Below are 27,877 nucleotides of genomic sequence, written 5' to 3' on the forward strand. Positions count from 1 at the left end.
TATCTTGACTTTTTTGGCCTTAAGCCATTTTGCCACAACTTTGGAAGTATGCTTGGGGTCATTGTCCATTTGGAAGACCCATTTGCGGCCAGGCTTTAACTTCCTGACTGATGTCTGGAAATGTTGCTTCAATATATCCACATCATTTCCCGTCCTCATGATGCTATCTATTTTGTGAAGAGCACCAGTCCCTCCTGCAGCAAAGCACCCCCACAACATGATGCTGCCACTCCCGTGCTTCACGGTTGGGATGGTGTTCTTTGGCTTGCAAGCATCCCCCTTTTTCCTCCAAACATAACGATGGTCATTATGGCCAAACAGTTCTATTTTTGATTTATCAGACCACAGGACATTTCTCCAAAAAGTACGAGCTTTGTCCCCATGTGCAGTTGCAAACCGTCTGGCTTTTTATGGCAGTTTTGGAGCAGTGGCTTCTTCCTTGCTGAGTGGCCTTTCGGGTTATGTTGATATAGGACTCGTTTTACTGTGGATATAGATACTTTTGTACCTGTTTCCTCCAGCATCTCCACAAGGTCCTTTGCTGATGTTCTGGGATTGATTTGCACTTTTAGCACCAAAGTAGGTTCGTCTCTAGGAGACAGAACGCCTCTCCTTCCTGAGCTGAGCGGTATGACGGCTGCGTGGTCCCATGGTGTTTATACTTGTATACTATTATTTGTACAGATGAATGTGGTACCTTCAGGCATTTGGAAATTGCTTCCAAGGATGAACCAGACTTGTGGAGGTCTACATTATTGTTTCTGAGGTCTTGGCTGATTTCTTTTGATTTTGCCATGATGTCAAGCAAAGAGGCACTGAGTTTGAAGGTAGGCCTTGAATTCCATCCACAGGTACACCTCCAATTAACTCAAATTATGTCAATTAGCCTATCAGAAGCTTCTAAAGCCATGACATCCTTTTCTGGAATTTTCCAAGCTGTTTAAAGGCACAGTCAACTTAGTGTATGTAAACTTCTGACCCACTGGAATTGTGATACAATTAATTATAAGTGAAATACTCTGTCTGTAAACAATTGTTGTAAAAATTACTTGTGTCATGCACACATGCACAGTAGCTGTCCTAAACGACTTGCCAAAACTATAGTTTGTTGACAAGAAATTTGTGGAGTGGTTGAAAAACACGTTTTAATGACTCCAACCTAAGTGTATGTAAACTTCCGACTTCAACTGTATTACCTTGACTAACCAGTGCCACGCACATTGTCTCTGTACCGCTACCCCTGTATATAGCCTCACTGTTATTTTACTGCTGCTCTTTAATTATTTGTTACTTTATTTCTTATTTTTTTTAGGTATTCTTCTTAACTGCATTGTGGGCTAGGGACTTGTAAGTATGCGTTTCACTGTAAGGTCTACACATGTTTTATTTGGTGCATGTGACAAATAACATTTGATTTACAGTGTGAAAAGTAAAGTTCAATGACATAAAAAGTCAGAAACTATAAAACAAATCAAGGTCAATGACACACACTACTGGTCCTCAGATGGCTGCTGTTCAGTTCATTGTTTGGTGTGGGTATGGCGTAGTGGAGGCTGCTGAGGGGAGATTGGCTCATAATGGCTGGAATGGAGTAAATTGAATAGAATCATTCCAGCCATTATTAAGAGCCATCCTCCCCTCAGCAGCCTCCACTGGTATGGCGGCCATCTTAATATGGTCAGATGGTGACCACATGACCCATCAGGTGACTTGGCAGCTATTTTGGAGGGGCACTTTTTGCACTGTGATAGTGAGTTTGATAGTGAACTGGGGATTTACTTCAGAATATCCGCAACACCATGTTTACTCTTTCGGTGGATTGAATTTCACAAAACAACATGTCTTAGAGCAATGGCTTGATTAATTGTACTGTTCTTTTTTCTCCTGATAATTGGTTCCTTTTACAGCTTTTGTTTACACTTTCTCTCATGTAAAAAATAAACCTTCAAACATTCACATTTGAGCAAAGGGGGTCTGAATGATTTCTACATAATAACGTTACATAGATGTGATTGAAAATGAGAGTCAAAGCAACGTATTTGGTTGGCAAAACACAGAATAAAATATATTGGAGCCATACTTGCAAACATAAGCAACCATTTACATTTAAACAGTTTCTCCAGCTCAAAATGCATATCGACTAATTAAAATCATCAATTTACTTGCTTGTGACAAAACGCTAAATTGTAGCTGGTCCCATCAGATAACATGGCACACAGTAGCCGCCATTTTTGGTGTTGCCCAAAGCCGACACCAAAAATGCTCTCAAAGCTCTTCATTAGACATTGAACAAACTGGAGACCACATTTCCGGAAGCAGCGTTCATTGCTGCCGGGGACTTTAAAAGTCATTTGAGGACCGTGCTTCCGAATTATTAACACAGACTGTCTAACTCGCGGAAATTCTACTCTTGACAACTGCTAAACAAACACCTTTTCAATATGAATATAAGGTCTTCTCCCGTCCTGCTTTTGACAAATCCGACCATGACTCCATCTTGCTTCTCCCAAGTGGTGCAGCGGTCTAAGGCACTGCATCTCAGTGCTAGAGGTGTCACTACAGACCCTGGTTCGATCCAAGGCTGTATCACAACTGGCCGTTATTGGGAGTCCCATAGGGCGGCGCACAATTGGCCCAGCGTCGTTAGGGTTTGATCGGGGTATGCTGTCATTGTAAAAAATATTTTTTTATTTTCTTGTCTAGTTATATAAAGGTTAAATAAAATAACCTACAAAGACTCAAGAAGGAAGTTCTGGTGGTGAGGTTTGTACAACGTTGAACCGACCAATAAGACTTCATGCTCAAGACTGTTTTGATCGTGGACTGGAATATATTCCGGGTCGCCTCTGGAGATAAATGAATACGCCGATTCAGTCACCAGATTCTGTTATTTTACTGCTGCTCTTTAATTATTTGTTACTTTTATTTCTTATTTTTCTAGGTATTCTTCTTAACTGCATTGTGGGCTAGGGACTTGTAAGTATGCGTTTCACTGTAAGGTCTACACATGTTTTATTTGGTGCATGTGACAAATAACATTTGATTTACAGTGTGAAAAGTAAAGTTCAATGACATAAATCTGATAAGTCAGAAACTGAATATATTCGGAATATATTCCGGGTCGCCTCTGGAGATAAATGAATACGCCGATTCAGTCACCAGATTCTGATAAGTCAACGTGGACTACATTCGCAGTCTCCACTGAGGATGTATGTTAGTAATTCAAACCTAAACCCTCGCAAGGCTACCGGCCCAGATGGCATCAATAGTCATTCCCTCAGAGCTTGTGCAGACCAGCTGGCTGTTGTGTTCTGACATTTTAGATCTCTAACTCAGGCCGCTGTACCTGCCTGCTTCAAGATGTCCACTATCATCCCTGTGCCCAAGAAAGGGAAAGTATCTGTACTGAATGAATACCGACCAGTAGCACTCACTTCCGTCATCATGAAGTGCTTAGAGAGTCTAGTCAAAGACCATATCACCTCCTCCCTCCCCAACACACTTAACCCTCTGCAGTTCACCTACCTCCCTGACATATCCACGGACGACGCAATCTCCATTGCATTGCCCTTACCAACCTAGACAAAAGGAATGCATACGTGAGGATGATGTTTGGACTACAGCTCTGCCATCAGTACCATAGTGCCCTATAAGCACATTGTAAAGTTCACGGCCCTGGTTCTGAACTCCTCCATTTGCAACTGGGTCCTGGACTTCCTGACGGGATGCTCCCAGGTGGTGAAGGTAGGTAACATTACTTCCGACACTGATTCTCAACACAGGAGCGCCACAAGGGTGCTTCCTCAGCAGGGCCTCTGTAGAGCCAGTCAATAACTTCAAATTCTTTGGCGTACACATCTCAGAGAAGCTGAAATAGTCAAACCACACGGACACTGGTGAAGAAGGCACTACTGCAACTCTTAAACATCAGGATGATAAATAAATCTGCCCTGTCCTTGAGGGCCCTCAGTGTTCTACAGGAGCACCATCAAGAGCATACTGTCGAGCGGCATCACGGCCTGGTATGGCAACTCCACCGCAGCGGACCACAAGGTGTTTCAGAGGGTGATACGTGCAGCCGAACGCACCATTGGGTGCACACTGCATGTCCTCCAGGACACATACATACAAGATGTAAACATATAAAGCGTTAGTACCATGTTTCATGAACTGAAATAAAATATCCCACAAATGTTCCATACGCACCAAGAGCTTCTTTCTCTCAGAATTTGAGCACAAATTTGTTTACATCCCTGTTAGTGAATATTTCTCCTTTGCCAAGACAATCCATCCACCTGACAGGTGAGGCATATCAATAAGGTGATTTAAACAGCATGATCATTACGCAGGTGCACCTTGTGCTGGGGAATAAGTCAAGGGGTATGAATATTTTCTGACGGCACTGTGCTTGGATATATCCATGATAATGACGATGTGTGATTTTTGCATGGCTTAGAGAAAGTTAATCTCGTCTAGGCACTGTTCAATCTTTATGTATGGTACAAAGATGAGGTCAGACAGGCAGACAGCGAGGTGTATATTAACCCCCACTACCAAACCAAATGCTAGGCTAGAAACAAGGGGAAATAATGTGCGAGTTGAGATAAATACAACATATGATTTAGACAGCAACATGAATATTATTATGAAGGCGTACTGATAATTCAGATGGAACTGTTAGCATGCATAGCGTGACGGTCAATACAGTACGGCTTGGAACACTGCTCGTCCAATCAGCATCCAGGATCCCCAAAAAACATTTAATAATTATAAATGAATTCTGTCCTGCAAATGGACCGAAAGCACAAAAATTATTTTGAACCTTGATTTACATTGGGAAACGATCACAAACAAAGTAATTGTTACACTATTCGTTTTTTTTAGGTGATCATGGTGACAGTCTTATCACAGAGATGGGCGACTGGTCCTCAGAATGCAATTAGTTTAATTAGGTGTGTTAGCTGGGTCTGTGGAAAAAGTGTGACACGGAAGACAAATATCACGATGAGGATGACCAGATCGAAATGGAATCAACAGACTCGACGCAAGATACAGCATGATCTGAGAGTCCTGGAGAGTCACTGTCTTATGGATTTTCTCCAACCCTAATCTAGTGCACCCGATTCTAATAACTAGCTGGTTGATGAGCTATAGGAGAGTAATTCTCCAGGAGATCTCAACCTCCACCTATTTCCCCCCACCCTTTTTCTCTTATAACCTCTCCCTCTAGTGTAGCCGTCTCTGTTGATTGGACTGAGAGGGATGCAAACACAGACAGCTTGCAGCTACCACATTTAACAATTTGAGATTCATTCACCATTACATCATTTAAAATAGAGTAAATCATCTTTGTTTCATGTTCTTGTACTAAGGAGGTCCAGTAGGTTAATATGAATAGTACTGATGACTGTATTACATTCATGTTGGTAAGGTTGGCTTAACATTTCACTTATGTTTTTTAAAATGTTTTGGTATTGTAATGCTTTCTGTAACTGGTCTCATCACCTGCTGCTTGCATTTCAATAGCCAAGTTGTTTATGACTTACACAATTGTCAGAAAGTCAGGATCAGTCAGGCTAATATGCTGCAACATCAGTCAGCCATCTTAGTGCAGAAAGACATTGCATTGACACGTATTATTTGGGGTGAGACTCAATATTTTAGATAATGGGCAGAGTAACTAATACAGACGATCAAGGTAAGAACATACATGGCTATAACTTCAGTTTGATGAAAGTGTCGCGGCATTATGCTATTGTATGTAATTTGAGCATTGGTTTGATTAGCTAACAAGCTAGCTAGCTATGGTGGAGATGTCGATTTTGATGCAACAAAATGAATGTTTGTAGCCGATCTGAGGTCATGCCTGATAGTTAATCTGCCTTGAATTTGGTTGTGAATGTGGCTGAGGTAATTGAACAAAAGAAATATGTTGAGGGTGTTGTCAACGTGTTGTCAACGTAAAGCAAGTTAGCTAGCCAGTTTGTGCTATAACTTGGTTGCTCGGATGAGACATTAACCCGGGTCTGTTTCGCATGAATGGAAAACTAAGACTGTTCTCAGGGCAGGTTTGCTGGTTTTGACTAGCATAAGTAGATTTTTATAGCACAGGTTAGAACTTAAGTAGCAGGTTAGGAGAATTAGGTTAAGGTTAGGAATAGGTTTAGGGTTAGTTAAAATGCTACAATTGTCCCCTACGTGACTCAAACATACAGTGGGGAGAACAAGTATTTGATACACTGACAATTTTGCAGGTTTTCCTACTTACAAAGCATGTAGAGGTCTGTAATTTTTATCATAGGTACACTTCAACTGTGAGAGAAGGAATCTAAAACAAAAATCCAGAAAATCACATTGTATGATTTTTAAGTAATTAATTTGCATTTTATTGCATGACATAAGTATTTGATACATCAGAAAAGCAGAACTGAATATTTGGTACAGAAACCTTAGTTTGCAATTACAGAGATCATACGTTTCCTGTAGTTCTTGACCAGGTTTGCACACACTGCAGCAGGGATTTTGGCCCACTCCTCCATACAGACCTTCTCCAGATCCTTCAGGTTTCGGGGCTGTCGCTGGGCAATACGGACTTGCGGCTCCCTCCAAAGATTTTCTATTGGGTTCAGGTCTGGAGACTGGCTAGGCCACTCCAGGACCTTGAGATGCTTCTTACGGAGCCACTCCTTAGTTGCCCTGGCTGTGTGTTTCGGGTCGTTGTCATGCTGGAAGACCCAGCCACGACCCATCTTCAATGCTCTTACTGAGGGAAGGAGGTTGTTGGTCAAGATCTCGCGATACATGGCCCCATCCATCCTCCCCTCAATACGGTGCAGTCGTCCTGTCCCCTTTGCAGAAAAGCATCCCCAAAGAATGATGTTTCCACCTCCATGCTTCACGGTTGGGATGGTGTTCTTGGGGTTGTACTCATCCTTCTATTCCTCCAAACACGGCGAGTGGAGTTTAGAGCAAAAAGCTCTATTTTTGTCTCATCAGACCACATGACCTTCTCCCATTCCTCCTCTGGATCATCCAGATGGTCATTGGCAAACTTCAGACGGGCCTGGACATGCGCTGGCTTGAGCAGGGGGACCTTGCGTGCGCTGCAGGATTTTAATCCATGACGGCGTAGTGTGTTACTAATGGTTTTCTTTGAGACTGTGGTCCCAGCTCTCTTCAGGTCATTGACCAGGTCCTTCCGTGTAGTTCTGGGCTGATCCCTCACATTCCTCATGATCATTGATGCCCCACGAGGTGAGATCTTGCATGGAGCCCCAGACCGAGGGTGATTGATCGTCATCTTGAACTTCTTCCATTTTCTAATAATTGTGCCAACAGTTGTTGCCTTCTCACCAAGCTGCTTGGCTATTGTCCTGTAGCCCATCCCAGCCTTGTACAGGTCTACAATTTATCCCTGATGTCCTTACACAGCTCTCTGGTCTTGGCCATTGTGGAGAGGTTGGAGTCTGTTTGATTGAGTGTGTGGACAGGTGTCTTTTATACAGGTAACGAGTTCAAACAGGTGCAGTTAATACAGGTAATGAGTGGAGAACAGGAGGGCTTCTTAAAGAAAAACTAACAGGTCTGTGAGAGCCGGAATTCTTACTGGTTGGTAGGTGATCAAATACTTATGTCATGCAATAAAATGCAAATTAATTACTTAAAAATCATACAATGTGATTTTCTGGATTTTTGTTTTAGATTCCGTCTCTCACAGTTGAAGTGTACCTATGATAAAAATTACAGACCTCTACATGCTTTGTAAGTAGGAAAACCTGCAAAATCGGCAGTGTATCAAATACTTGTTCTCCCCACTGTATCTAGCTACAACCAGGCCTGCCCTGAGAACGGTCTTGCTGCGAACCTGGCTAATGTTACAACATCAACTAACGAAGCAGATAGCATTACTGAAATTGTATCTGGCTGAGAACAAAACTATATTGAGCAATAATGTTGTCGGGATATATTGTTAGCTAGCTACTGATGCTAAGATACAGGAGTGGACATGCTCCTATGAGGACATGCTGCATTTCTCACTTTGAATTAGACTTTGATCTGTAATCCTAATTATGTTTCTTGTTCAACAAATATTAAATATTAGCCTGTTAGTACATGTAATTAGTTTACTATCTTTACAGCAAACAATGAAGGAAAGCTAAGAAAATAGTTTAACTAAATCAACAACTTTCTTGAATATTCAAACGGAAGGAAGTGTTCATAATTAATAATTCTCGGTGATTCGAGTGTCACCGTTGTCAAATTTGGAATTTCTTGGAGGTCATTTCCAAAAGTGCCTTTTGGATAACACTAACAAATTAAACCCCCTTTTGCAAGAACTAGCGAACCGATCGCAGCGCCATCTGGTGACCATTTAGGGAATGGAGTTCTCAGCTGAGGTATCAAATGTTGTTCAGGAATATGGAGTCTGAAAGAGATGATGGGACAAACTAACGTCAACATGTATTGGCCAATCAAAACCTCTAAATTCAGGTCCAACTGAAATTTGACTCACTGGGCGCGCCCGGTACACACACACACACACACTTTTCACACCCTTTCAGTGGGTGGGGGGGGCTCCTATATGTCACAGTGGGTGTAGATTTAAGGTGGAATCGCTGGGATAAGATGTAACAGAGCCTATGTTAAAGGTATAAAAAAAGTAAAAAGTGTTTGTTAGGTGTTAAGCCTGTGTTAAAAGATGGTTAAAATGATTAAAAGGAAAAAGTGATTGTTTCATTTTATTTGGGAAATAAAGATAATGGCATTATCTTGTAGGAGGCCCAACTTACCCGATACTTTTTTGGGACAAGCTGTGTTTTCAAAACAGTAATGATTACATATGTTCTGATTATTTCCAGGGATACATAACATCCTGAAGTATATGTTGATAACTTTGGTAGAAAGAATACTATATTTCCCTTGACGGAGTGATACTGAACGTAAAGAATGCTCAACTTACCCCACACTCCCCTATAGGCGGTGAACAAAAAAAATGCAATGTACAGTAGTAGATATTTGACTGTGCTATGTGAAGAATACAGCATATGAATACACAGTGTGAAAAATGGTATGAAAGAAACAGGAAGTGTCCAGTGTTTAATGTCTCTATATCTGGGACAGCAACATTGGTGGTGTAGGTGTACATGTGTGTGTGTGTAAGTACAACTCACACACATACACTATATGACCAAAGGTATGTGGACACCGGCTCATCGATAATCTCATTTCAAAATCATGGGCATTAATATGAAGTTGGTCCCCCTCTGCTGAAGTTGGTTCCCCTTCCTTCTTCTAGGAAGGCTTTCCACTAGATGTTGGAACATTACTGCGGGGACTTCCATTCACTTCCATTCAGCCGCAAGCATTAGTGAGGTCGGGCGATTAGGCCTGGCTTGCAGTCGGTGTTCCAATTCATCCCAAAGGTGTTCGAAGGGGTTGTCATGCTGAAACAGGAAAGGGCCTTCTCCACAAAGTTGGAAGCACAGAATCGATTAGAACGTAATTGTATGCTGTAGCATTAAGATTTCCCTTCACTGGAACTAAGTTGTCTAGAAAAAGAGCCCAAGATCATTATTCCTCCTCCACCAAACATTACCGTTGGCGCATTGGGCAGGTAGCGTTCTCCTGCATTCACCAACCCAGATTCGTCCGTCGGACTGCCAGATGGGGAAGCGTGATTCGATTCACCACTCCAGAGAACACGATTCCAGTGCTCCAGAGTCCAATGGCGGTGAGCTTTACACCACTCCAGCTGACGCTTGGCATTGCGCATGGTGATCTCAGGCTTGTTGTGCGGCTGCTCGGCCATGGAAACCCATTTTATGAAGCTCCCAACGAACAGTTCTTGTGCTGACATTGTTTCCAGAAGCAGTTTGGAACTCGGTAGTGAATGATGCAACCGAGGACAGACGATTTCTACACGGTATGCACTTCAGCACTCAATGGTCCCGTTCTGTTGTAGGTTTTGTAGGTTTTGTGGCCTACAACTTTGCGGCTGTGCCGTTGTTGCTCCTAGACGTTTCCACTTCACAATAACAGCACTTACAGTTGACCGGGTCAGCTGTAGCAGGGCAAACATTTTACAAACTGACTTATTGGAATGGTGGCATCCTGTGACGGTGCCACATTGAATGTCACTGAGCTCTTCAGTAAGGCCATTTACTGTCAATATTTGTCTATGGAGATTGCATGGGTGTGTGCTTGATTGGATACATCTGTCAGCAACAGGTACGGCTGAAATAGCCAAATTTACTAATATGACAAATTATGTACTAATATGAAAGTGTAATTCTAAACTAAAGTATAAACACACCATAATGATGTCGGTGAAGTAGTTATGAAAGAGGTCCCAGGCGGAGGGTTCTCATTTGAAAGTGGACGCGCATTGGACAGTCCTTGCACTTTGAAACCCACTGCCCACTGTGACATAGCACTGCCCAAAAACGGATGAAAAGAGTGTCCCACGCTCGGAGAGCTGTTGTTTCCGAGGAAAAAAATGTAAGTAATCAAAAATGTAATCCCCAAAATTAATTATTCATCATGAGGGCCATAAACAAGAACTAGTAATGCTGCATACTCAAAGGTTTAAATCTCACCTTTCTTGTACAAATAGTCATCAATTGCTGAGGTGTAGTCACTTGAGGACACCAGCTCAAGTACACAGTACAAATATGAAACATTATATGGTGTATTTCCTATTCAACAAAACGGTATGAATAAGGCTTGAAATGACTTGTGCGTTCTAAATTTAGCATAATCAAATTATAAAAAGACTTCACCTTCCTTAAAACTAAAATACATTTGTATGTCTAAAATGTGCATCTTTTCTAAAGGTGTCTCTTGATCAAAACATCTGCCCCCATCGCTGTGAACGTTTCACAGAGCTCTAGCTTGGCTTCCTGAACTCGTTAGGAACTCACCTTTCATCTCATATTAATCTTGTCCATCTATGACAGTGGATCTACCATCTAAGAGGTTAAGTGCCTTGCTCAAGGGCACAACAGCAGGCAGTTGCATCTAGGATTTTATACAAGCAACCCTCCGGGTTCACTGCCGGTCCTTGATGCTTGATTCAAAATGCATGTGACGAAGTATATAAACAAAGTGCATATAAATGTAACAATTCAAAACGAATACAATCTGAAAATCATAATAGAATATTGCGCCATATCAAAGAAAAATAAATAATGTGAAAACTGCAGCATCCCACTTAAAACATTAAACTGGTCCCTCTTTTCGCTCTTCTTTATTGCCGCCATGTTATAACCATCACGCCACAGGAATGCTGACCATATTTTGCTTTTATGAGAGATTTTGCATTCAGAAATGCAAGCTGGCTCACTTCCGAGGGGCTGATGAAGTTTCTTCTCTCAGTAATTATTTGTCCCGTTTTCGAGAAGACCCTCTCAGAGTGAACGGATGTGGCCACTATGCAGAGTTTCCTTGTCATGACTTTAGTAAGCTGTGGGTAGACAGAGGCCTTGTTCTTCCACCAGCTCAGAGGATCTGCAGATCCTCCAAATAGGATCGGACCTCCATTATGGCATCTGCTGAGGGATTCCTTCGTGCTGCATCCCCAGTTGCTCTCTCTTCAAACAGCATCCAAACAGCAGACGTTTGTGGCACTACTGCTGGTGCTTCTGCTCCATCTGATCACTCTTCTTCCTGTTGCCCTGGTACGTGAGCCAGCTCACTGCTGGGGCTGTCCCTCCCTTCTGCTGAGGTTATTCTTTGAAGAGCCTCATCAATCGCTGGCATCATTGAAGGCTAACTTCTTAAACCTGGGGTCAAGTGCAGCGGTTTCTGATAGCACGTGATTATATTCCATTCTGTGGAACTTTCTGTCCATTGATGAACATAGGGTGTCCATCAACTCTGTCACATGTCCTGTGGTTACGTTTGCTTCTCTCTGGCTGTGAGTCACTGCAGACCCTTACACATGAGTATAATTTTTGAGGCTGTCACATAGTTGAAAAGAGAGAACAGTAACTTATTAGTTCAGGTTCCTGTTTTGTCTACTGATACTACATTCGCATCTACTGCTCATATACATATATAATGATGTAGTAATAGCTACTTACTGTACCTCTCTCCACTGATCTCCAGTGACCTGCTCAAAGGGTTCCAGGACTCTATACACCACCTCCCGTTCCTCTTGGGTCAGAGCATCAACAGGCGCATTGACAATGGCCAGGGTAGAGATGATGGCATCCTTTGACTTAAGAAACCGCTTCAACATATACAATGTTGAATTCCACCTTGTAGTGCAGTCTTGTTTAGGCCTCTGCTCAGGCATCCCCATCTGGCGTTGTGTATTTCTTTAGTTTTTCAGCACCTACTGTGCTTCTGTGGAAGTATTTCACAGCTGCTTTCACTTTGTCCACAGTGGGCTTCATCAAATTCAGATCATCTCTTATAATCGGGTTGATTGTGTGGGCAAGTTATGGATGATGGGTCCATTTTAAAATGTATGGCTTTGGTTATGCTAGCTGCATTGTCGCTAACACAACATTAACAATTTTCCATTTTACTTGCCATTCTCTGGCCACTCAACAGTTCCTCTGCTAAGTTCTGAGGTGTGTCTGTCGCTGAACTCAAAGCAGTCCAGAAGACAGCTAGACATCGAAAAAGCTTCAATGAAGTGACATATAACTGACATGTAAGAAGTGGTTACCCATGATATCCAGCAGTCAGTGGTAAGGCAAACTCCAGTAGCTTTTTGGACTCATTCCCGCACTGAAGACTGTGCTCTCGTACAGTTGTGGAATAAGTGATTTTGATAGAGTTTTCCTGCTTGGAATTGTGTACATTGGATTTAAACTATTGCTATAATTTCTAAAACCTCTGTCCTCCACGATCGAAAATGGCTGGAAATCAGTGGCAATCATTTTAGCCAATGCAATATCAATTTGACCTTGTTTTGCTACAGACAGACTTTGGCATAAACTGGTCCATAGAAGATTGCGTTGTCGTGGGTCGCAGAGTAGGCCTACTTGACTGAGTGGATACATCTCCACATGTGGATAGTGGTGCTGGCTCCACCACTATCACTAGCAAGCCCGCTAGTTTCTCGAAGCTCCGCTACAGCTAGCTTCACAGTTGGGTGCACAGTTCGCATATGCCGGTGTAGGTTGTGAATAGACCAGGCTTTATATGTTGTTTTGGCAAATTCTACAATGTGCTCTAACATTGTCTACATTATTAACCTCTAACGAGCCTCAACCCCGGATCCGGGATCACCCCCCACCCCCCCCACACTGATTAGCATCGCTAGCATAGCGTCACAATTAAATAGTAGCATCTAAATATCATTAAATCACAAGTCCAAGACACCTAATGAAAGATACAGATCTTGTGAATAAAGCCACCATTTCAGATTTTTAAAATGTTTTACAGGGAAGACACAATATGTAAATCTATTAGCTAAACACGTTAGCAAAATACACAATTTCTTTGTCCACCATTTTTTCTCTCCACCAGTAGCTATCACCAATTCGGCTAAACTAAGATATTGATAGCCACTAACCAAGAAAAAACCTCATCAGATGACAGTCTGATAACATATTTATGGTATAGGATAGGTTTTGTTAGAAAAATGTGCATATTTCAGGTATAAATCATAGTTTGCCATTGCAGCCACCATCACAAATCTCACCAAAGCGACTAGAATTACTACAGAGAGCAACGTGTATTACCAATTTACTCATCATAAAACATTTCTTAAAAATAGACAAAGCATAGCATTGGAAAGACACAGATCTTGTGAATTCAGACAATATTTCAGATTTTCTAAGTGTTTTACGGCGAAAACACAATAAATCGTTATATTAGCATACCACATATGCAAACGTTACCCCAGCATGAATTCAAGCTAAAGAGAGCGATATCGTTATCATCGCCAAAATATATTAATTTTTTCACTAACCTTCTCAGAATTCTTCCGATGACACTCCAGTAACATCATTTTACAACATACATATAGAGTTTGTTCGAAAATGTGCATATTTAGCCATAAAAAAACGTGGTTATACAATGAAAATAGTAGCAAAACAAGCCTGGAAATGTCGGTCGCCATCTTTTAGTGATCTAGTTTAATCAAAAGCTAATCATATACTTGACTAAAAAATACAGGGTTGACAGGAATCGAAAGACAAATTAGTTCTTAATGCAATCGCTGATTTACATTTTTTTAATTATCCTTACTTTTCAATACAGGTTGCGCCAAGCGAAGCTATACAAAACAAAATGGCGGCATAAGCGTTTAAAATTTTTCGACAGAAACACGATTTATCATCATAAATTGTTCTTACTGTGAGCTGTTCTTCCATCAGAATCTTGGGCAAAGAATCCTTTCTTGGGTCTAATCGTCTTTTGGTCGAAAGCTGTCCTCTTGCCATGTGGAAATGCCCACTAACGTTCGGCATGAACTGGAAACGTGCCCAGCGGTTCAAAGTGCCTCAGAAATAAATGGCTCAAAATCGCACTAAACGGATATAAATTGCTATAAAACGGTTTAAATTAACTACCTTATGATGTTTTTAACACCTCTAACGAGTAAAAACATGACCAGAGAAATATTACTGGCTAAACAAAAGCTTGGAAGGAGGCGAGTCCGACGTCCTCCGTGCGCAAGGCGCAGGCAGCAAAGGGATGCTACTTCCGGTATTTGCTCTTTTATGCAGCCCCTGATTGCGCAATCGACTCCATTCAAAGCGTCATCACGTACTGACATCCAGGGGAAGACGTAAGAAGTGTTTGTTTCTCCATAGCATTTACAGGGACCTTTAAACTGACTCCAGATCAGGGGCCAAGATGTCTGAAATCTGACTCCCTATCATGAAAAGTGCTGTAGATTGAGTTCTGTACCACTCAGAGACAAAATTCCAACGGCTATAGAAACTAGAGTGTTTTCTATCCAATAATAACAATAATATGCATATTGTACGAGCAAGAATTGAGTAGGAAGCCGTTTAATCTGTTGAGCAAATTATGCTAATGCGAAACAGCACCCCCTGTAGTGGCAAGATTAAAATGCATCCAAATGCTATTGTGCTTCCAACTCATTTTCCAGCTGTTTTCACAGCTGTCCCTTCCTCTCTCTCCTCGGCTGCTAAGTGTGTGACTGGGTGAGTTGGCTCGGCCCTCCCTCATGCATCTTTGTTCATTGGTTGACACTGCGTGTTTGATTGAAAGGAACAACAGGTGAGGCTGTTAGTCTGAGCAGACAGAACAAATTTGTGTTTGCGCTTGAGCATTTAAGCCAATACTCATATTTTTTCTTTCTTTGAATTAGTTAATTCTATTCATTTAAATCTTTTGATTATTCATATCTTAATTTTTTAAAACATTTATATTTATATTCGGCTCTTCTGATGTGCGAGCCGGCTCCCAATGTTCGCCTAAAGGAGCCGGCTCGTTCGCGACCCACCCATCACTACCGGATCCCCCCCCCCCCCCCAAAAAAAATCATAGCATTTCTTATTTCTCTTTAAGTGTTGTAAAACCACAATATGTACAGCTTCAGGTTCCCGCAAAATCATACTCAACCAGATCCCTGAGAAATGCATAGTCATGTGAAGTTACTGTACTGAATTTTATAGCTGGATGCATTGTCTGAGGTGATCATGAGGCAAAAATTCGGCCAACCACCTAGCTAGCTGGCTAGGTTTCATCAACAAACCATAGCTACATACTGTCATGTTAACAATGTGTAAATCTATGTTTTAGCTAGCTAGCAAATAGTTGGAACAAAGCATTATGAGGTTCATGAATTTTAGATTATGTACAGATGTTGGACCTTCACTTGACCACTCTTTTGTTGGAGAATTTTCCTACTACATCATGAAATTCAAATGAGCGTTGTGAATCCCTGAAAAATAGCCATCCACATATAGGCTTACCGTGCTGTTTCGGGTTAAATTCTGGCCCATGCCCTTGTGGTACAAATAACTCATCCCTGATGACTTGATTTAGTTACACATTTCGAAAACTATCTTTTGGTATTTGTTTCATTAGTCCGTTGTTGACATATCCCAAAATGTTCTGCTTGTCAGCAATCAAGTTAAGATATGTAACTTTGAAAATACAGAACTCAACCCCATATGATGCATTTTGGGACTGTGTCAACAATGGACTACTGAAACAAGTACTAAAATATAGTTTTTTGGTGGAATTTTCCTTTAACCACTGGGAATTAATGCCTAAACTGTGAACCTTAGTTTTTTCTGTTTTAACCTTTCACGGCTACTAACCCCGGATCCGGGAGCACCCCCCACCCCCCACACACTGATTAGCATAGCTAGCATAGCTTCACAAGTAGATAGTAGAATCTAAATATCATTAAATCACAAGTCCAAGACACCAGATGAAAGATACAGATCTTGTGAATAAAGCCACCATTTCAGATTTTTAAAATGTTTTACAGGGAAGACAAAATATGTAAATCTATTAGCTAAACACGTTAGCAAAATACACCACTATTCTAACTCCATCAGTTTCTTACTCCTTCAGGTGCTATCACCAATTCGGCTCAACTAAGATATTGATAGCCAATAACCTATAAAAAAAACCATCAGATGACAGTCTGATAACATATTCATGGTATAGGATAGTTTTTGTTAGAAAAAAGTGCATATTTCAGGTAGAAATCACAGTTTACAATTGCACCGACCATCACAAATCGACTAGAATTACTAGATAGAGCAACGTGTATGACCAATTTACTCATCATAAAACATTTCATAAAAATAGACAAAGCATAGCAATGGAAAGACCCAGTTCTTGTGATTTCAGACCATATTTCAGATTTTCTAAGCGTTTTTCAGCGAAAACACAATAAATCGATAAGTTAGCATACTACATGTGCAAACGTTACCAGAGCATCGATTCCAGCCAAAGAGCGCTATAACGTAATCACCGCCAAAAGATATTAATTTTTTCACTAACCTTCTCAGAATTCTTCCGATGACACTCCTGTAACATCATTTTACAACATACATATACAGTTTGTTCGAAAAGGTGCATATTTAGCCATACAAAACCGTGGTTACACAATAAAAATACTAGGAAATCAAGCCTCAATATGTCTGACGTCATCTATCAGAGTGATCTAGTTTAATTGAAAGCTAATCATATACTTGACTAAAAAATACAGGGTAGACAGGAATCGAAAGACAAATTAGTTCTTAATGCAACCGCTGATTTACATTTTTAAAATTATCCTTACTTTTCAATACAGGGTTCGCCAAGTGAAGCTATACCAAACAAAATGGCGAAATATGCGTTTAAAATATTTCGACAGAAACACGGTTTATCATATTAAATATTGCTTACTTTGAGCTGTTCTTCCATCATATTCTTGGGCAATGTATCCTTTCTATGTTATAAACGTCTTTTGGTCGATAGATGTCCTCTGTCCTTCGAAATATCCACTAACGATCGAACGGGACACCAAAACGTGTCCAAAGTTTCAGAGTGCACAACAAAGAAATTCCTCAAAATCGCACTAAACGGATATAAATTGCTATAAAACGGTTTAAATTAACTACCTTATGATGTTTCTAAGTCCTATATCGAATTAAATTACAGACGGATACATTTCAAGTTGATAACCGAGCCTGTGAAAATGGCGTCCGGAGGTCCCTTCCTGCGTAAGGGCGAGCGTCGAAAGGGGGGCTACTCTCACTCCTTGGTCTTTTATAACCTCTGAGAGCTACCTAGAAGGCCCATTCCACTTCTCATTGGTTACTGACATCCAGGGGAAGGCGGGTGCAGTTCGTGTCGTTCCATAGGATAGACAGAGACCTTAAAAACTGATCTGAAACCAGAGCTTCGCTCTCAGACCTTTCACTGTCTGTCATGGATTTCGCTGTAGAAAGAGTTCTGGGTCACCCACAGACATAATTTCAACGTTGTATGAAACTAGAAAGTTTTTTCTATCCAATAGAATTAATAATATGCATATTGTACGAGCAAGAATTGAGTACTAGGCAGTTTAATTTGGAGACGACAAAATGCTAATTCGGAACAGCACCCCCTGTAGTCGCAAGAAGTTAACACTGTAACCACGAGGAATTCATGCATAAAAAAAGACGTTCATCCATGAGTCCAAGGACAGTGTTAGACTTGGGTGATATACCGTTTATACAGTATACCGACGGTATGATTTTCACTACCTTATTAAAAAAAAATAAGGTAAGGGCTGCGGGGGGGGGGGGGGGGGGTGCTACGCCACTGCTTATAACTATAAGTAGAACTTTAAGAAATCTAAGACATATTTGGGCTCCAGCTATGCATTTGGCTTGCTAACTTGCTAGCTAAGTGGCTAGATGTCAAGATCAGCAAAGATCAGCAAAGACCTACTGTATCAAGATACCTGTTGCCTAAATTGTTTTGTGCATTTATACATTTTTTTAAAAGCGCCCCTTGTGTGCACATTTGGTAATACCGTATATCCCTGTATGGTACAAAAACTATGACAGTGGGCCAGATTTGAACCCATGCTGACCATGGCATACTGTATGTGTGCCAGGGTCAGTGGCTGTAACCACTGGACCACTGAGGACACCACTAAATTATTCTGCCTATATTGCTTGCCTTCAACATATAAAACAATTGATTGAAGAAAAAAAAAGAGTTCCGCTAAGGAAAACATCTACCCACTACAAATATGTTGATTTATTATAATCTACATAAGAAATCACACGACACGCTGTAGCCTGCATTTAGCCTACATATAAGGTACAATGTAGATACAGTGTACAGTCGTGGCCAAAAGTTTTGAAAATGACACATATTACTTTGTCTGCTGCCTCAGTGTCTTTAGATATTTTTGTCAGATGTTACTATGGAATACTGAAGTATAATTACAAGCATTTCATAAGAGTCAAAGGCTTTTATTGATAATTACATGAAGTTGATGCAAAGAGTCAATATTTGCAGTGTTGACCCTTCTTTTTCAAGACCTCTGCAATCTGCCCTGGCATGCTGTCAATTAACTTCTGGGCCACATCCTGACTGATTCTTGCGTAATCAATGCTTGGAGTTTGTCAGAATTTGTGGGGTTTTGTTTGTCCACCCACCTCTTGAGGATTGACCACAAGTTCTCAATGGGATTACGGTCTGGGGAGTTTCCTGGCCATGGACCCAAAATATCGATATTTTGTTCCCCGAGCCACTTTGTTATCACTTTTACTTCATGGCAAGGTGCGCCATCATGCTGGAAAAGGCATTGTTCGTCACCAAACTGTTCCTGGATGGTTGGGAGAAGTTGCTCTCGGAGGATGTGTTGGTACCATTCTTTATTCATGGCTGTGTTCTTAGGCAAAATTGTGAGTGAGCCCACTCCCTTGGCTGAGAAGAAACCCCACACATGAATGGTCTCAGGATGCTTTACTGTTGGCATGACACAGGACTGATGGTAGCGCTCACCTTGTCTTCTCCGGACAAGCTTTTTTCCGGATGCCCCAAACAATCGGAAAGGGGATTCATCAGAGAAAATTACTTTACCCCAGTCCTCAGCAGTCCAATCCCTGTACCTTTTGCAGAATATCAATTTGTCCCTGATGTTTTTCCTGGAGAGAAGTGGCTTCTTTGCTGCCCTTCTTGACACCAGGCCATCCTCCAAAAGTCTTCGCCTCACTATGCGTGCAGATGCACTCGCAGCTGCCTGCTGTCATTCCTGAGCAAGCTCTGTACTGGTGGTGCCCCGATCCCGAAGCTGAATCAACTTTAGGAGATGGTCCTGGTGCTTGTTGGACTTTCTTGGGCACCCTGAAGCCTTCTTCACAACAATTGAACCGCTCTCCTTGAAGTTCTTGATGATCCGATAAATGGTTGATTTAGGTGCAATCTTACTGGCAGCAATATCCTTGCCTGTGTTTTTTTGTGCAAAGCAATGATCACGGCACGTGTTTCCTTGCAGCTAACCATGGTTGACAGAGGAAGAACAATGATTCCAAGCACCACCCTCCTTTTGAAGCTTCCAGTCTGTTATTCGAACTCAATCAGCATGACAGAGTGATCTCCAGCCTTGTCCTCGTCAACACTCACACCCGTGTTAACGAGAGAATCACTGACATGATGTCAGCTGGCCCTTTTGTGGCAGGGCTGAAATGCAGTGGAAATGTTTTTGGGGGATTCAGTTAATTTGTATGGCAAAGAGGGACATTGCAATTCATCTGATCACTCTTCATAACATTCTGGAGTATATGCAAATTGCCATCATACAAACTGAGGCAGCAGACTTTGAAAATTAATATTTGTGTCATTCTCAAAACTTTTGGCCACGACTGTACATTGTATACAAACACCACTTCCAGCTGCCACCTGGAGGCGATTCCAAATATTTATTCAGATGTTAAAATCCTACAGCTACAGGATTATTTCCCTCCTGCGACGAAAAGTGTCAAATTAAGATCCGACATATGTAGCTATACTGAACAAAAATATTTTTAATGAGCTGAAATAAAAAGATCCCACACATTTTCTATACGCACAAAAAGATGATTTCTCATCCTTATTAGTGAACATTTCTCATTTGCCAATATAATCCATCCACCTGACAAGTGTGGCATACAAAGAAGCTGATTAAACAGCATGATCATTACGCAGGTGAACCTTGTGCTGGGGACAATGAATGGCCACTACAATGTGCAGTTTGGTCACGCCACAATGCCATAGATGTCTCAAATTTTGAGGGAGCGAGCAGTTGGCATGCTGACTGCAGCAATATGCAACAGAGCTGTTGCAAGAGAATTTAATGTTAATTTGTAAGCTGCCTCCAACATCGAATTTGGCAGTACATCCAACCGGCCTCACAACCGCAGACCACGTGTAACCAGGACCTCCACATCCAGCCTCTTCACCTCATCTGAGGAGGGGGGGATGATTGGCTGGGCGTGGCTCCCCAGTGGGAGGGCCTATGCCCTCCCAGGTCCACCCCTGGCTGCGCCCCTGCCCAGTTACGTACATCCTTAGATTAGAGCTTAATGAAGGTTAGCAGGCTAACTTGATTATAAAGGTAACAATGTCAACACTGACCTGAACAGGAGAATGTTGGTCATTCATTTGTGGCTTTGTCACTTGTCAGTGTGTGTCGGCTGTGTCTGCTGTGTTTGAATCTGGTGGCAGTAGTAGCAGCTAGAGACTCCACTGGCTCCCAGAGTGAAGCACAATGAAGATTGTTCAAGTGGGCAGGATTTAGCACAGACACACCATTCCCCAAGGCCAGCCCAGCGGCTATGACCAAACTATATTTTTCTCTCACAACACAAGCAGTGCCTTCCGTTGGGGAAAGCAACTCTGGAACCAAGCTTCAAGAGGTTACTGTGCATTTCACAATAACTTAATGGAAGTTAGTTGGTTGGAAGTTGCTGTGAGTTAGTTGCCAGTAGCTCACTGTATCTTCACTGAACTTACCTGATTACTTATCTGATTACAAGATTGCTTAGTAGGTGTCAACTAATGCTGTAAGCTTTCTTTGTTGTGAGCACACTTGGGACCCAGCCTCACTTGGCCTCAACCTCTTGGTTGGCAGCAAACTGACCTTCCTTCCACACCATCAGGTCAGTGAGCGTGACAGTGATCAGCCACAGTAAGTTACTGTGAATTTTATAACTACTTGCAGAAAGCTGACACTAAGTTATTGAAAATCAAACATGAACTTCCCAGTAGCCAACTGCCATTGTTACTGGAATATAGACATTAACCAGTGCAGCTCTTGATTTTCACAAGCTCTTACAAAGATTGTAGAACTGGGAGTGGACGAATGAGGAGCTCAACCTTCAACACTTAAACTGATACAACACTTCCACTACTGGTTCACTGCATCACTGCAGTACCTGGTTCGAAGCCAGGCTGCATCACATCCGGCTGTGATTGGGAGTCCCATAGGACGGTGCACATTTGGCCCAGCATCGTCTGGCTTTGACCGGGCTATGGCCGTCATTGTAAATAAGAATTTGTTCTTAACTGACTTTCCTGAATAAAATTGGTTGGCACATTTTAGACAATGCCCCCAAATATGCAAATGTTCCCCTCCTGCACATTGGTAAAAAAAAAAACATTTTACAACAATAACGCCTTAATACAACTGTAAAAATACTGTATTTCTACTGCCATGCAGCCGGTAATTTATTGTCAAATTACAGGTAATTTTTAACAGCGTGTGCCATAAGCACATCTGAAGTATCCTAAAAGTATAACTGTAGAACCTGTCATTGATTCTAACTAGAACCAGAGGGTTCTTCATGAGAGGGCTCTAAATGGAACTCAAAAGGGTTCCCCTACAGGGACAAATGACAGAACTCTGTATCCAAAGGCTACTTCATGACAGGGTTCTAGGTAGAACTTAAAGTAGTTCCCCTACAGCAGTGTTTCCCAACCTTTTTCAGTTACTGTACCACCAACCTGAATTCTGCTCTGCCCAGAGTACCCCTGAAGTGCCACCTCATGGGCATTTTACCAGTAAGCCTATGGTCTCATGAGTCTCCAAGTACCCCTGGTTGGGAACCACTGCCCTACAGGGACAAAATGAAAAGGGTTAAAAAAATGTAAGGGTTCTATGTGGTGCAAAACTGAGCAAGAGGACAAGTACATTAGAGTGTCTAGTTTGAGAAACTAGCAGCTTCATTAAATAGTACCCGCAAAACACCAGTCTCAACGTCAACAGTGAAGAGGCGACTCCGGGATGCTGAACTTCTAGGCAGAGTTGCAAAGAAAAAGCCATATCTCAGACTGGCCAATAAAAATAAAAGATTAAGATGGGAAAAACACAGACACTGGACAGAGGAACTCTGCCTAGAAGGCCAGCATCCCTGAGTCGCCTCTTCACGTTGAGACTGGTGTTTTGAGGATACTATTTAATGAAGCTGCCAGTTGAGGACTTGTGAGGGTGTCTGTTTCTCAAACTAGACAATAATGTACTTGTCCTCTTGCTCAGTTGGGCACCGGGACCTCCCAACTCTCTTTCTATTCTGTTTAGAGACAGTTTGTGCTGTTCTGTGAAGGGAGTAGTACACAGTGTTGCACGAGATCTTCAGTTTCTTGGCAATGTCTCGCATGGAATAGCCTTAATTTCTCAGAACAAGAATAGACTGAATAGAAGAATAGAGTTTCAGAAGAAAGGTCTTTGTTTCTGGCCATTTTAAGCCTGTAATTGAACCCACAAATGCTGATGCTCCAGATACTCAACTAGTCTAAAGGCCAGTTTTTTTTTATTGCTTCTTTAATTAGGACAACAGTTTTCAGCTGTGCTAACATAATTGCAAAAGGGTTTTCTAATGATCAATTATCCTTATAACATGATAGACTTGGATTAGCTAACAATGTGCCATTGGATCACATGAGTGATGGTTGCTGATAATGGGCCTCTGTACGCCTGTGTAGATATTCCATAAAAAATCTGCCATTTCCAGCTACAATAGTCTACTACATTTAGTTTAGCTTACTACATTAACAATGTCTATATATAAACACAGGAAATCACATTTTTGACAGCACTGGGCTTTAACTATTTAATAGGATCCCAATTAGCCGATGCCAATTGAGACAGCTACTGGGGTCCGACACCATGAAAAAATACATTACAGACAAAAGACTTTACAATTTACATACGTTTAAAAACATTAACATGTAGTGTGTTCATCTATCAGTTACACATACATGTCAGTACATACACACAACAAGTAGGTCACATGGGGCGAGGAATAGTGCCGTGAGATGTTGCTTTATTTGTTTTTTGAAACCAGGTTCTCTGTTCACTTGCGCTATATAAGATGGAAGGGAGTTCAATGCACTCATGGCTCTGTATAATACTGTACGTTTCCTTGAATTTTTGCTGGACCTGTATGTCTGTGCTGTGTGTAATTTGACTATGCAAATAACTAGGCATTTCAAAACACATTGTTCCTTAAAAAACAAGTGACGCAGTCAGTCTTTCCTCAACTCTTAGCCAAAAGAGACTAGCATGCATAGTATTAACATTAGCCCTCTGAGTGCAAGCCATGCGGTGGCTCTGTTCTGGGCCAGCTGCAACTTAACCAGGTCTTTCTTTGCAGCACATGAGCTATGACGAGACAGAAATCAAGATAAGATAAAACTAGAGCCTACAGGACTTGCTTTGTGGAGTTTGTTACTGGCTACCCATTCCAAAACAGACTGCAACTCTTTAAGGGTTTCAGTGACTTCATTAGCTGTGGTTGCTGGTGCATAAATGGTTGAATCATCAGCATAAATGGACACACATGCTTTGTTTAATGCCAGTGGCAGGTCATTGGTAAAAATATTTTTAAAAGTCATAAATCTACTACCAAAATGAGTAATGGATATCAACTCAACGTGATCAAGTACACTACTCACCAGCTGTTGATCCCGGACACCCCAGGAAGCAAATTGCAGGACAGAGTCTGACATTTCTGGAGGGTTCAGCTCCCGTACCTCCCTGGTTCAAAACCCAACATCATTATACAGTCTCCCGTATAGAAACGGCCATTATGGAATAATTGCTTTCTGTTTATTAGTCTACTCACATCGCGACATACCTTGTATGCAGGTTGTATATCACGTAAGATGCCAGGAAAGAAAGCCGGTACACCTAAGAAAAAATCCATATCAGAGAATGTGTTATCATTACATTCATAATCTGATATTTCTGGTGATGAAAGAAAGCCTGATGTATTTACCATTATAAAATGTCTTTGCACATCATATATCTAATATTGTTTTCTTTGTGATAGTTCAACTGTGACCTAAATGGAAAGTTGGACAGGGAATTATTGCATAACTACAACACCATTAAAACTCAATCTATATCCATTGACAGAGCTTTTGGTTGTCATTATGTAAAGAGAGAATGGCTGAGCGGTTCTGTATGGGTAATCAGTGAGTTAATTTGCATAAAAATCATACATTATGCTGACCCTCGAGCCTATTGATAAATACAGTGGAGACGCTCCACTCGCCTTAACCAGAGCTCAATTGCCCATGGAAATGGAGTCTGCTTAGCCGCTTGTACCAGTCACCCAGCCTTCAGTCTTAATTTGGGCTCTCCTGTTTGAGTCGCCCGAGAGAATTTTCACAGAAAAAGATATTGCATCGTAACTGGTCACTCAGACTCACACTCCGATGGCTGTCTACTCTGACACTGATAGGTGACATTTAGCAATGATTTGTTGATAAGATTGTCAACAGTTGGCTGGAATGGCTATGGGAGAAAGTGTTAGAGAGATGTGAGGATAGGCCTCTCAGAGTAACAAAGCCTCTTAACAGCTTTGATATGTTTGAGTGAAGGATGGGAAGGGGAGAGGGGTAAGATATTTTATATTTGTGTGTGGTAGGAGTGGGTTGGGTGTGATAAATGTGAAAGATTACAGTGAGACGAAGAGGTGTATTTGAGCTTTGTGAAGGAATACTTTAATTTATATTTGACTTGATGAATACTTTGCCCGGAAGCATGACTAACACGTTTCATGTTCAAAATGTCCGTTTTCACCAATGGAAGGACAGTGTAATGACATTTTCTCTGGATGAGTATGCATGAGGATATGGAAAATGTACTTCCATCTTAGACTCAATAAGCAATCCAATAGATATTCACATCTTACTGCTATCATTGCAAAATTGGTGTATTGTTTTTCAAGTCTATAGGCGTAGCAGGAAAACATTCACGTTCAAACTTTGCCTGAATGATTTACTAACCTCAGAAATTGACAATGAACAATAAAAACACACACGGGAGAAATGTACACTTCACCATGGTAGGTGAGCCATACATGTTTCATAATAGTGAAGATCATTGCTACTCATGGCTCTTAAAATTGGTTTTGCTACATTAACTGCCAAAAAAAGAGTAATTGTAACAGATATTCAGAGCTTCGACTTCTCAATTCTAAGGGGAAGTATTTCAAGTCATGCAAAACATGCATAACACAAGAGGAGAGGTATAATATTAAGATTGGATTTCAGCTTGAAGCAAATGTCCACTTCCTGCTGTTAAAACTGCCAATACTTATCGCTTGGCACAAGCTATCATACTGAGCATGGAGGCTACTGGAGGCTATTACTGCTGCATAGCAGTAGCACTATTAGGATGAATTCATAAGACAACTGGAGATGGTGGTGCAAGGGCCATGCTATAACACTCCATAGACAGGGTGTCAGTGTGATGAGAAACACATCTGGCAACATCATCCCAGTGGATATCAGACCCAGTCTCCATCAAACTACTGTCTCAGGCCTCTTCTCATTATGACATCTTCTATCATGCGTGAGAGGCATCGCACGTTTTCAATTTCACCAAGTAGAAAGAAGAAGTTGAAACGATGCTGCGGTCTCTTTGTGACGATATGTCACCAGGTACAGATCATCTTGATGACAAATTTCTTAGAGTTTTAGCCACAATTTGTCACATTTTAAATAGGTGCTTGATTTGTATTTCTACGTATTGTGGATCCCCATTAGTTCCTGCCAAGGCAGCAGCTACTCTTCTTGGGGTCCAGCAAAATTTAAGGCAGTTTCTACAATAAAAAAAAAAACATAATACATTCACAGATTTCACAACACACTGTGTGCACTCAGGCCCCTACTCCACCACCACCACATATCTACAGTACAAAATCTATGTGTACGTGTGTGTTTAGTGCGCATGTTATCGTGTGTGTATGCATGTGTCTGTGCCTATGTTTGTGTTGCTTCACAGTCCCAGCTGTTCCGTAAGGTGTATTTGTAACCGTTTTTTAAAATCAAAGTTTACTGCTTGCATCAGAGTTCCATGTAAGTCGCTCTGGATAAGAGCGTCTGCTAAATGACTTAAATGTAAATGTAAAATGTAGTCATGGCTCTATGTAGTACTGTGCACCTCCCATAGTCTGTTCTGGACTTGGAGACTGAAGAGACCTCTTGTGGCATGTCTTGGGGGGTATGCAGGGGTGTCTGAGCTGTGCGACAGCAGTTCAAACAGACAGCTCGGTGCATTCAACGTGTCAATTCCTCTCATAAAAACAAGTAGTGAAGAAGTCAATCTCTCCTCCACTTTGAGCCAGGAGAGATTGACATGCATAGTATTAATATTAGCTCTCTGTGCACATCCAAGGGCCAGCCGTGCTGCCCTGTTCTGAGCCAATTGCAACTTTCCTAAGTAATATTTTGTGTGACACTAAACCACACTACTGAACAGTAGTCCAGGTGCGACAAAACCAGGGCCTGTAGGACCTGCCTTGTTGATAGTGCTATTAAGAAGGTAGAGCAGTGCTTTATTATTGATATACAGTTTACAATCCAGGGTTACTTCAAGCAGTTTAGTCACCTCAACTTGCTAAATTCCACATTTATTACAAGATTTAGTTGAGGTTTAGTGAACGATTTGTCCCAAATACAATGCTTTCAGTATTATGAATATTTAGGACTAACTTATTCCTTGCCACCCACTCTGAAACTAACTGCAACTCTTTGTTAAGTGTTGCAGTCATTTCAGTCACTGTAGTAGCTGACATGTATAGAGTTGAGTCATCCGCATACATAGAAACTCTGGCTTTACTTAAAGCCAGTAGCATGTCATTAGAAAAGATTGAAAATAGTAGTGGGCCTAGACAGCTTCCCTGGGGAATTCCTGATTCTACCTGGATTATGTTGGAAAGGCTTCCATTAAAGAATACCTCTGTTCTGTTAGACAGGTAACTCTTTCCACAGTATAGCAGGGGGGTGTAAAGCCATAACACATATCTTTTTCCAGCAACAGACTATGATCAATAATGTAAAAAGCCACACTGAAGTCTAACAAAACAGCCCCCACAATCTTTTTATCAAATCAAATGTATTTATAAAGCCCTTCTTACATCAGCTGATGTCACTAAGGGCTGTACAGAAACCCAGCCTAAAACCC

At 41.4% G+C, this 27,877-nt stretch overlaps 1 pseudogene; it reads right to left on the reverse strand.

Annotated features, from left to right (window-relative positions):
- Positions 1–27,877, reverse strand: part of LOC139539207 (inactive dipeptidyl peptidase 10-like) — a 197,815-nt pseudogene that overhangs the window by 76,189 nt on the left and 93,749 nt on the right.

The sequence above is a fragment of the Salvelinus alpinus genome, chromosome 14, assembly GCF_045679555.1.
Source record: "Salvelinus alpinus chromosome 14, SLU_Salpinus.1, whole genome shotgun sequence".
In the NCBI taxonomy this organism is placed as follows: domain Eukaryota; kingdom Metazoa; phylum Chordata; class Actinopteri; order Salmoniformes; family Salmonidae; genus Salvelinus; species Salvelinus alpinus.